This window comes from Pavona decussata, unplaced genomic scaffold (genome assembly GCF_977016875.1).
Source record: "Pavona decussata unplaced genomic scaffold, jaPavDecu1.1 SCAFFOLD_77, whole genome shotgun sequence".
NCBI classification, from domain to species: domain Eukaryota; kingdom Metazoa; phylum Cnidaria; class Anthozoa; order Scleractinia; family Agariciidae; genus Pavona; species Pavona decussata.
Window position 1 is genome coordinate 719,736 of NW_028145495.1, and position 12,464 is coordinate 732,199.

Below are 12,464 nucleotides of genomic sequence, written 5' to 3' on the forward strand. Positions count from 1 at the left end.
ACTCCGCACACCCCTCACCCCACCCAGGGGTCTCCCGTATACAGACAGGGTTTCTAATTGGACGTTTTGTCTTCATCCTTCTGCGGAAAACTGTCTCTAAGACCTTTAAAGAAAAAAATTGATGCTTTTTGTCTTATATGTCATGACTTTTTATGGCATAAACACCTTATTTAGCTTGAACTAAACATTGCCTCTCATCTAATGGTAAATTAAAAACACAGTCGATGCCCTGCTGTAGACAAAGGGAGAAAATCAACCCAAGAGTAAAACATGTAAAAAGAGAAGTTAGCATGACGTGTAGGAATAATATACACGAAAAGCGAAGTTTCTACTGGCACATTCCAATCAAGAAGTGTTCGGTCTTAACAAGTAATTCGTTCTTCCCAGCTGTAGTTAAGGATTTCGAGTGTTGTTTAGAACGAAAGTCAATGTTGTACGATTCGCCAATTAAAGTTTCAGTAAAAAATCTTGTCATGGAATCTCATCACACAAAATCGCCTCAACACAGAGTCAAAAAAGAGCTCTGGGGACGAGTATCCATTGAGCGCCACTTCAAAAACGGGTGGCGGGAAAAGGCCCGCTTTATTTTTATTTATTTATTTATTTATTTTTTAATAGCACATTCGTATTACACCATCCTTTTCGTTGTCAATGGAGTCGATTCTTTTGTGTTCATTTGTCGCCTTTTGTTTCCTTTGTAAAGGTTACCGAGTTATTACTAATGATTTGACAAACTTTGTTCACACTAATTGTTCGAGGTAACAGTATAAATAAAAAGGCAAATTAGCCTGCCTGGCCTATCGGAATGCACGAAACATGAAGTTTGTAGCATATTACAAATTCAAATTTTTCAGTATTCGAGTTTGAAAAGTTATTCATTCAGATTGACGGTTAATTCAGATCTTGGTTTATGAACGAAAGTGAGTGCTGTTCGATTCACAAAGTTGAAAGTCACCAATGAATCAATCGCGTTCACCGGTCTTACGTGATTCAATATAGCAAAGAAAGATAAGTATTTGTTGTTGTTGTTGTTGTTGTTGTTGTTGTTGTTGTTATCCAGCTTTATAGGTTTTTAATCTTGAGTATGTTACATATTGCAGGCTAACGGTCTCAGTGTTCTTGGATTTCGCTTGGCGTCACTTGCAAGCCGTCCTTATCTTGACCAGGAAGGCACACCGATAGAGGTAAACGACACTTCGTCAAAAGATTTAAACCACGGAATCTGTGGTGGAATTACGTGATTCGCGTCCTAACCGATTAACGCAGCACATGACATGGTTTCCGGCAGGATCCTCAGTTGCAAAGAGAACAGAACGACGGTTCTCTAAATAATAATAATAAAACGTACTGGAAACGTGCAGCCCGTGGGCTGCCTCAGGTCTCATCGTTTGTCTACAGGAATCGCCAGCACATCCCATGTGACAGCCTCAAGCGTGATGCACAACAGCAGGTTTTCCTTTAAGAGTTTCCATAAAAAGAGTGAGTTTTTGTTCGATCTTGTGCTGATTCAGTTGCATGGCTAAATTCTTGTTTACAGTTTTAATTGGATGTTCTTTGCTCTTGTGAACAGTGACTAAGTTTTCCTTGTGGCATACAAAATCGAAACAGACCAAACAATAAAACAGATCTAAAACATGCTGTTGTGCATCACCTTGAAAAGAACCGAATATACTATGGAGTACGTACAGGAAAGAATGACAAACTATCGTGTGCTTTCCATTTGTCCGAACTGGCTGGCTAAAGACTCGTTATTCCGCTGAATAAAAACACATTTTTCAAGAACTGGCTACGGTGCTAGGCTTTCAAGCACCTTCAAAATGGGGAAAACTATTTCCAAATTCTGCATTATGCCAGAATCTTTAGAGCTAATTCTTCAAAATTTCTCGCTCTATTTTCAAGCTGAGTCAGTTCTGGCAAATGGAAAGCACTCTAGTATACAAACAAAAATAAGCGCTTTAATAACAATAAAAAACATTGGGGAGAAAGAGTACTCAGAGATATTAGTGACGGAGAGCCGCGAAGAACTTCATGGGAGTTTAAAATTTGCGATAAGGAACTATTTTGGTGTTAGAATTTTTCTGGCGAACTATTTTTTGGACAAAACATTTTGGTAGTGACTTCTATCTAGAGGTTTACACAGGAAATTTTAAACCCTTTTCCGTTAAGTACTGGGAAGTTGGACGTTTTAGGGATTCACTTTTAGTACGCGTTTGCAACAAGCCACACGTCACTAATATACCTGAGTCCCCACTCAATAGCAGCAAACATTGCTCAATGGTGACCCATACTGGTGATAGTCGACCCTACAATATGAGTACCCATGAACCAATATTGGCCAACATAGGCACGCATAAACTAATATTGGCATATATGAGTATGCAGGGACCAATATTGGCCAATATGGGTACACGTAAACCAATATTGGTCAATATAGGCACCCATGGAAAAGTATTAGCTAATATGGGTACCCTGACACCAATATTGGCCAATAGGGGTAACCAAAGACCCATATTGGCCAATAGGGGTACCCAGGGACCAACATTGGCCAATATAGGTACCCATAGCCCAATATTGTCCAATATGGCTACCCAGGCACCAATACTGGCCAATATCAGTACCCAGAGATCAATGCTGGCATATATGGGTACCCAGGGACCAATATTGGCCAATATGGGAACCAATGGACCAATATTAGCCAATATGGGTATCCATAGACCATATTGGCCAATATTGTTCCCTGGGTACTCATATTGGCCAATATTGGCCGTTGGTACCTATATTGTCCAACACTGGTCTCTAGGTGCCTATATTGGCCAATATGGGTACCCATGAACCTATATTGGCCAATATAAGTACATTGGTATCCATGTTGGCCAATATAAATACCTGGGTATCCATATTGCCCAATATGGGTCTATGGGTACCCGTGTTGGCCAATATAAATACCTGGGTACCCATATTGGCCGATATGGGTACAGAGGTATCCATATTGGCCAATATGTGTCACTGGGTACCCATATTGACCAATATAGATACCTGGGTACCCATATTGGCCAATATGGGTAACCAGGTATTTAATATTGGCCAATACGGGTACCCATGGACCCTAATTGGCCAATATAGATCCAAGGGTATCCATATTGGCCAATATATATCCCTGGGTATATTGCCCAATATGGGTCCATGGATATTCATATTGGCCAATATGGGTACCCTTGGACCTATGTTGGCCATTATGGGTACCCAGGGATATATATTGGCCAATATTGGTACCTTTGGACCCATATTGGCCAATATGGATAACTGGGTACCCATATTGGCCAATATGGGTACCCAGGTATCCATATTGGTTAATATGGGTACCCATGGACCCATATTGGCCAATACAGATCCCTAGGTACCCATATTGGCCAATATAGGTCCCTAGGTACCCACATTGGCCAATATAAGTGCCTAGTTATCCATATTGGCCAATATGGGTTCATGGGTACCAATATTCGCCAATATGGGTCCAATATTGGCCAATATAGTTCCAAGGGTACCCATAGTGGCCAATATATGTCCACGGTACCCATATTGGCCAATATTGGGCTGTGGGTACCATATATTGGCCAATATTGGTTCCTGGTTACCCCTATTGGCCAATATGGGTCTTTGGTTACCTATATTGGCCAATATTGGTGTCAGGGTACCCATATTGGCTAATACTTTTCCATGGGTGCCTCTATTAGCCAATATTGGTCCCTGGTTACCCCTATTGGCCAATATGAGTCTTTGGTTACCCCTGTTGGCCAATGTTGGTGTCAGGGTACCCATATTGGCCAATACGTTTCCATGGGTGCCTATATTGACCGATATTGGTTTATGTGTACCCATATTAGCCAATATTTGTCCATGCGTACTCATATATGCCAATATTGGTCCATTGGTTCCCATATTGGCCAATATTGGTCCCTGGGTACCCATATATGCCAGCATTGATCCCTGGGTACTGATATTGGCCAATATTGGTGCCTGGGTAGCGATATTGGACAATATTGGTCCATGGTATCCATATTGGCCAATATTGGGCTATGGGTACCTATATTGGCCAATATTGGTCCCTGGGTACCCATATTATCCAATATGGGTCTTTGGTTACCCCTATTGGCTAATATTGGTGTCAGGGTACCCATATTATCTAATACTTTTCCATGGGTGCCTATATTGACCAATATTGGTTTATGTGTACCCATATTGGCCAATATTGGTCCATGCGTACTCATATATGCCAATATTGGTTTATGCGTGCCTATGTTGGCCAATATTGGTTCATGGGTACTCATATTGTAGGGTCGACTATCACCAGTATGGGTCACCTTTGAGCAATGTTTGCTGCTCTTGAGTGGGTACTCAGGTATATTAGTGACAGGTGGCTTGTTGCAAACGCGTACTAAAAGTGAATCCCTAAAACGTTCAACTTCCCAGTACTTAACGGAAAAGGGTTTATAATTTTCTACATAAGGTCTTAGATAGAAGTCACTACTAAAATGTTTTGTCCAAAAAATAGTTCGCCAGAAAAATTCTAACACCAAAATAGTTCCTTATCGCAAATTTTAAATCTGCCATGAAGTTCTTCGCGGCTCTCCGTCACTAATATCTCTGAGTACTCTTTCTTTCCAATCTTTTCAATTGTTATTAAAGCGCTGATTTTTGCTTGTATACAAGAGTGCTTTCCATTTGCCAGAACTGACCAGCTTGGCCTATCAGCTTGAAAATAGAACGAGAAATTTTGAAGAATTAGCGCTAAAGATTCTTCATAATGCAGAATTTGGAAATGGTTTGCCCCATTTTGAAGGAGCTTGAAGGTCTAGCACCGAAGCCAGTTCTTGAAAAATGTGTTTTTATTCAGCGGAATAACGAGTCTTTAGCCAGCCAGTTCGGACAAATGGAAAGCACACGATAGTTTGTCATTCTTTCCTGTACGTACTCCATAGTACATTCGGTTCTTTTCAAGGTGATGCACAACAGCATGTTTTAGATCTGTTTTATTGTTCTGTCTGTTTCGTTTTCGCATGCCACAAGGAAAACTTAGTCACTGTTCACAAGAGCAAAGAACATCCAATTGAAACTGTAAACAAGAATTTAGTCATGCAACTGAATCAGCACAAGATCGAACAAAAACGCACTTTTTTATAGAAACTCTTAAAGGAAACTTAGTGACTGTTCACGCGAGCAAAGAACATCCAATTAAAACTATAAACAAGAATTTAGCCATGCAACTGAATCAGCACAAGATCGAACAAAAACACACTATTTTTATAGAAACTCTTAAAGGAAAACCTGCTGTTGTGTATCACGCTCGAGGCTGTCACATGGGATGTGCTGGTGATTCCTGTAGACAAACGATGAGACCTGAGGCAGCCCACGGGCTGCACGTTTCCAGGACGTTTTATTATTATTATCATCATTATTCAGAGAACCGTCGTTCTGTTCTCTTTGCGACTGAGGATCCTGCTGGAAGCCATGTCATGTGCTGCGTTAATCGGTTAGGATGCGAATCACGTAATTCCACCACAGTTGACGCAGTTTACATCTATCGGTGTGCCTTCCTGGTCAAGATAAGGACGGCTTGCAAGTGACGCCAAGCGAAATCCAAGAAAACCAAGACCGTTAGCCTGCAATATACGTTGTAACATACTTAAGATTAAAAAGCTATGGAGCTGGATAACAACAACAATAACAACAACAGCAACAAATCCTTACCTTTCTTTGCTATATTGAATCACGTAAGGCCGGTGAACGCGATTGATTCACTGGTGACTTTCAACTTTGGGAATCGAACAGCACTCACTTTCGTTCATAAACCAAGATCTGAATTAACCGTCAATCTGAATGAATAACTTTTCAAACTCGAATACTGCTAAATTTGAATTTGTAATATGCTACAAACTCCATGTTTCGTGCATTCCGATAGGCCAGGCAGGCTAATTTGCCTTTTTATTTATACTGTTACCTCGAACAATTAGTGTGAACAAAGTTTGTCAAATCATTAGTAATAATTCGGTAACCTTTACAAAGGAAACTTATGGAATGACAGGTATGATTAGGGTTGATTGAAAGAAACGAATAAAGACAAAAGGCGACAAATGAACACAAAAGAATCGACTCCATTGACAACGAAAAGGATGGTGTAACACGAATGTGCTATTATAATGGGGGGCTGTTTCTCGCCACCCGTCTTTGAAGTGGCGCTCAATGGATACTCGTCTCCAGAGCTCTTTCCTGACTCTGTTTTGGGGCGATTTTGTGTGATGAGATTCCATGACACTAGATTTTTTACAGGCACGTTAATTTGCGAATCGTACAGCATTTACTTTCGTTCAAACCAACACTTAAACCCAAGCCCCGGTGACTGGGAAGAACGAATTGCTTGTCAAGGTACTGCTTAGTTTAAATGTGTCAGTGAATTAAATACATTAAAAAAAATCCCGCCGAATATAGGTCCCTCAAATTCGAAACGGAAGGAAAAAAAAAGAGTGTGTGTGAGAGAGAGAACTTTAATTAGTCCCTCCAAATGTTAGCCCCGGGGGCTTACACTCCGGAATTTCCCTCCAAGGCAAACTATAAAAGGCAAACTAAATATGAGACAGTAAAACCACACAGAACTTGGCTCCATGTGGGGTTTATACAAAATCTATAACCTCGAGTACAGTCAAAACATAACCGAGGATGTAACCAAAGAAAATCTTACAAAGCACATGACTTGTATTTAAGCCTAAGCTAGTAAAGCGTTCGAATTACATCATTTTGCAACGAGTCAGATTATCAGCAAAGCAAATCAAACTAAATATCTATAAATCCTCTCATCACACTATAATCTACCACATGAACTATAAACTGGTATGGTTTTACGGTATGTGTGGTATTACATTTTCAATAAAGTTCGTTGCTTTTGTGTTTGAAGTTGGCATGTGCACAGGGATTACCTTTGTCATGAATTGCTATTTAGCGCGCCCAATATTATCATTTGCACTTTGAGCAAGAGGGGAGCAGAGGGGGCAGCTGCCACCGCCAGGAAAACTCAAATTTTTTTTTTTCTAAAATAGTGGTTGAGTTTGCTGAGCTACTTCTTGTAGCGATATTGGTCCGAAATCACAATAAAATCGAATAATTAACTGAAAAAAATATACCTTCAATGTGAATTCTAATTAAATAATTGTTTTGAAAAATCTTTCGAGGCAAAAGCCAGTGCGAGTTTTCTTGTGAAGATATTGGTTTTGTAATTTGGCTGCCTGGTGGTTTAGAATTTGGTGTGCAAATATAACACTGACAAGCCTATGCCACTCCCTGGAGCGGGTTTTAGCCTTTTAATTTTTAAATCTAGCTTACAGGAACACGTTTTTTTTTTTAGAGATCAATTGGTTTTTAAAGCCTGTGCTACCCCCATGTATTTGTGGCGGGTTTGGAGGATTTAATGGAGCCTTGGATTCAACCATCGTATGTTCAACATCACAGGTCATTTGTGCCTGATGAGTTTTTATTTTCCTCTTCAGTTGAATTCTCTTCATTTTGAATATGACCTCAAAAAGCATGAGTACTGAGGTTTATGTCGCGCTTCCCATTAATTAGGGTTTCTGTTTATTTGCGAGAAATAAATGTTACCGGCTGAAGACACAAAAGATGTTCGAAAATTAAAACTTGTATGTACAGACTGAAATAAAACTTCAGATTTGCCGAACACACTGCGCTCCAAGTTGCAGCAATTTTGCTTTGTAATTTTGCTCGCTGGGTTTCTGGAGAAAATTTGGACTGCCAGTGATGATGAGTGATGATTCGAAGATCGAGGAGAATCGCCGCGGTCCCCCTTTTGTCGGGAAACTAAACGTTCTCCTTCTTGTCCGTTAACAATGTTACATTTCAGTTCTCTCAGAAGACATGTCTGCAACAACATCAACCAATCTTTATAATACACTTTTCGTTTACAAATATTGGGGACAAGCCCACAAGTCGAAATGGCATCTCGTTACGGTCTCCATCCCTGATTATGGTTCCTGATGCTTGTTATAGAGAACTGTAGACAGCAATGATGTCATATGTAAGGAACTGAAAACAAATAGTTCACACTACGAACAATATCAGCCTCAAATTTCCTCTTCAAATTGACCGACGATATCGGTATAGCATGTCAAACATCCTTAGGATTTTAAGAGCAAGTTGTTGTCTGGATGTGAGATACACTTCAACTGTCAAGTAATTGGTGAACAATTAAAGGGGAAGTATCATGGGGTTTTTCATCTCTTATGTTAAAAATGATGAAATAAGACCTGCAATCACCTGCCAAATAATTCTAGAATGACGAGAGGAAGGAAATCAACTCAATTCTTGAAAGAAACAACTCGTGATCTGTTCTAGCGCATTTTGGAAACAAAAATGCGAGAACTTGAAAAACATTAGCCTAATATTTTTCAAGTTTCAATCCAAACCGGCCTACTCTGTCTCTGGCCAGAGGCACTAATCGACAGTTTTATTGCACTGGGGTGATAATTTTTAACAAACTTGACAATTATTTCGTTGTTTCTGCTGACAGTCAAACATTTTTGGATTTTGAAATGACAGTAAATTTTCGTGATACTTCCCCTTTAAGCATAAATCCATTTTAAGTTTACTTTGATGTCGTTCGTGTTAGGCCGCGTTTGCATGCATCTTTTCGAGGCGCGGCTTCAGCCCATCGTTACGTCACTCACGGTGGATTTTTCAGTTCCTAATAACTTCCTACTTTAAATGGCGAAAATGTTCCCGGACTTATAATTATCCAACGATAACCTTCGCACAAAATATTTCTCTGGCGATTTCCAGGCACCGTTTGGGACATTTTTTTTTCTGGAGATTTTGGGCGTGATACACTGAGGCGATAATGAATCAGGGGCATCCAACTGACCCTCCTCCAAAATGGCGGCAACAGATTTGAATGAGTTAAAATTGAACTGAATGGAAAACGTATACCAGCACTGGAAAGAGCACCTTTACTTTAGTAACCCTGCAAAGTTTCAGCATATCGGGTGTAATATCAGCAGAGAAAATGTAAGTTGGAAAATGAAAAATTTACAGAAGTTTGTATGACCGGGGGGTTTGACGTATACCCCCAGTCATACAAACGTCTGTTAATTTTTCATTTTTCAACTTACTTTTTCTCAGGTCACATATAACACCTTATAGTTTGATTGATTGATGCAGAAACTTTGTAGGGTTACTAAAGTAAAAGCACTCTTTCTAGTGCCGGTATACGTTTTCAATTTTAACTTATTTGAATTTTCGGCCGCCATTTTGGAGAAGGGTCTTTGACCCAACTGTTCATTTAAGTGGATACCTGTTCTGATGGCCAGTTAATCGCCTCAGAAATTCGCAGAAAACCATTTGGGAACACAAGAGAAGACATTTTAAGCAAATGTCTTTTCTGGGTGACCTTGATACAATGTATTAATGTTGAATTTCTGGAATTTATTGAACACATTTCCGTTGACAGATCAGTTTGGATACACCAAAATTACAAGACACACTTTGAGTGAAACTGAGAACAAAACAACGTCAGGAGCCCATGAATACTATAAACTCCATAGATTATTTAATCTTTATAGATGTCTTACTGAACTTTTTTAGTTCTGGCAAATGGAGTCACGGAAGACTGTCAAGTATTTTCATCTGATAAATTAACCTTGGCTGTTTTAATTTGCACATTTCCAAAAATTAATAAGCATAACGGAACTTGGTGGACATGCAGTATAATGTTCGGATTGTTTTGATTCCGATGGAAAGTTTTTCAGACCTTTTCCTTTGTCTGTAACTTTATATATTCGTCCGAAATTTTTCTGATTAAAGTATTCAGCCTAACTGTCACGTGTTTACGGATGAAAACTTTGAAAACTGGTCTAACGTGCGTTAAAAAAATGGAGGCAGTGACGATCGAAAGGGCATCAGTGTTAATTTTGCGCAAGAGAAAATGAAACGGCCGTTGTACGTGCTCCGTTACATGCAATTTTACGTTTACGCAGGTCATCGCCTTTCATGATATTGCTTATTGGTTTGTTCGCAAGCAATACAAGTTAAACTTACGTTTATTTAATAAGTTTACGCATGCAACTGAGTAAAATACAGGAGAAAAATATGTGCAAAATATGTCTCTCAACAGAATTCAAAATGATAGTTTCTTGTGGCCGGAACACGTCTACCCGGATGGAAATTCCCAACCGAACTTAACGGAATTTGTTGCTAAATGGTAAACAACCTCTGCGTCTATTTACACTGACAGCTCGCAACCTTATTGTCGGCGTGAAAATGTTTACAGCGGTTCAGCATGCGGACGAGTGAACAGAAATAATTCGGGCGAAAGGCTGATGGAGTTTAGCAGTGCGACAAAACATTGACAAAGAGTCAATTTTCGGACAGTGAGGGGCCTGTTGACTTTTAAACTTGATTAGCTACAGAGATTATAATCTCAAATTTTATCAGCTTTAATCAAGTCATACAAGATCTAGAAGACTTGCAAATTTTGTATTAGTTTCAAGAAATATAATTATATAACGTAACCAATGCTTTGTACGTGTTGGTTCTAATTCTGTTTTTCTTTAGGAATGGTTTACTATCACTGAATTCAATTTGCCGTAAGAACAAACTGAGGTTTTTATTAGCATTTCCATACTCTCTAATTTTAAGGTTGAATAAGTTTTGTATAGCTTCTCCTTATCAATTTTGTTTGTGTGTACCAAGTAATTTAGCTCGGCTTGTTAGGTTGATTTTAATAAAAGTGCTTGCTCCTGTTGGGCACGATTCGTGACTTATGACATGAGTTCATCGCCCAAGATACAATGTACTTTCATTCAAATTCAAGAATTTCACTAAGGCGGATTTAATAAATTAAGAACCTAAACCACATGGCATATGTTCAGTAACAAAAATGTTCATATTTTTAAATGCCTGGTAGTGACATTTTTAATAAATTACGGGATATTTTAACTCTTGGGAATTTGCTTGGGGGGGGGGGGGGGGCAAAGTTCAATTTTTATGCATGAAATGAATTTTTTTTTTTTAGAGGTTTCTTAAACTCGGTGAGAAAATTAAACTAAATGTACAAAGTGAAAGAACAGGCGAAGATCAAGCAGATAAATTTCCTTCAGCTGACACAGTGATTGCAATATCTTCACTACTGAGATTGTTTCAACTGAATAAAGTGTTCGCAAGGCCTCTGTCGCCTCAGAAATTCGGATTTAGTTGTAAAGAAAAAATGGCTAGGGATTTCTTAGGCAAAATATCACCTCAATTTTTGTCGTAAGACTAGAACTGTAGTTGATTTTGTTTACCGGAAGGGCGAATGTGTCATTTCAAGTGCCACATCATGGCGCAGTCAGCTCAGCTCGTAAGTTTCCTTAAAACTTTCTTAAATTTTTTAGCTAAAACACTGGCGGAGGGGCTGACATTTAAGCAAAATACTTAAAAAGTTGTCTCCCGTTTTTCCTGATAGTTTTATGCCCTGTTAAAGGCATATTTGTAGAAGCTAATACAGATTAACCTATTCGGATGCTTTAGAGGAAAACTTAAGTTTCAAAGTTTAAGGAAACGGAATTTTTCCCCGTAGTTTACTGGCTGTTGTCTTTTTTCCGAAAAAACTAGCTGACGTCGTTCCGCATTTTTAACGTCATATTTGACCCTTCGAAAACAAAAGGGATTAATCAGTTTTCAAGTGTTACGGAATTTTAAACTGACATTATTTTTTTGAAGAAAACTCTAGATTTTCTTTACCACTAGAAATCCGACTTTGTGAGGTGATAACTGGTCATCCGACCAGATATTCAACGAAATCAACAGTTGGGTATTGGGTATTATGTCTTTAAAAGGGAACTATATGATCTGTAAACACAGATCGAAGACAACACTTGAAGTATTTCGCTTAAATATCTCCGTTGGGTGCCCGTATCTAGAGGCATAAAACAATGTTATAGACGGTAGAGCCATCTTGAAACGACAAAACTGCAGGCGTTTCCTGAGATTTTCAAGTGGCACTCGCGATCGGTGTTCGCTGAATGGTCAGTTTGAAACTAAACGTTTCCTTTTACGTTGTATTGCTTATGAATTTAGAATAAGTTAGGCGAAAATGGCCATCATGAAGATGAATATGAGTTTTGATTTGAAATATTGTAACTTGTAAACTTCTCAGTAAAACAGTACATTGAAGAGATTTAGTCATGTACATGTAGGATCAATTACCAGTACGCCCCGAAAGACAAATATCTCCCCCAATGTACTCCTGGCGCTTTTGTTCCCTATTCTGGCAGATTACGATTTGTAGTCCCAGTTAATTAAAGATTCGTCTTGTATGGATGCCAAACGCCTACAAAATCATCGTCTCAAGATTTCCTGTCAGCTCATATAAGGGTGTGACGTCAGGCATAGTCGGATGTCGTTTTGCCCTCGACTTTTATAAACCAGTT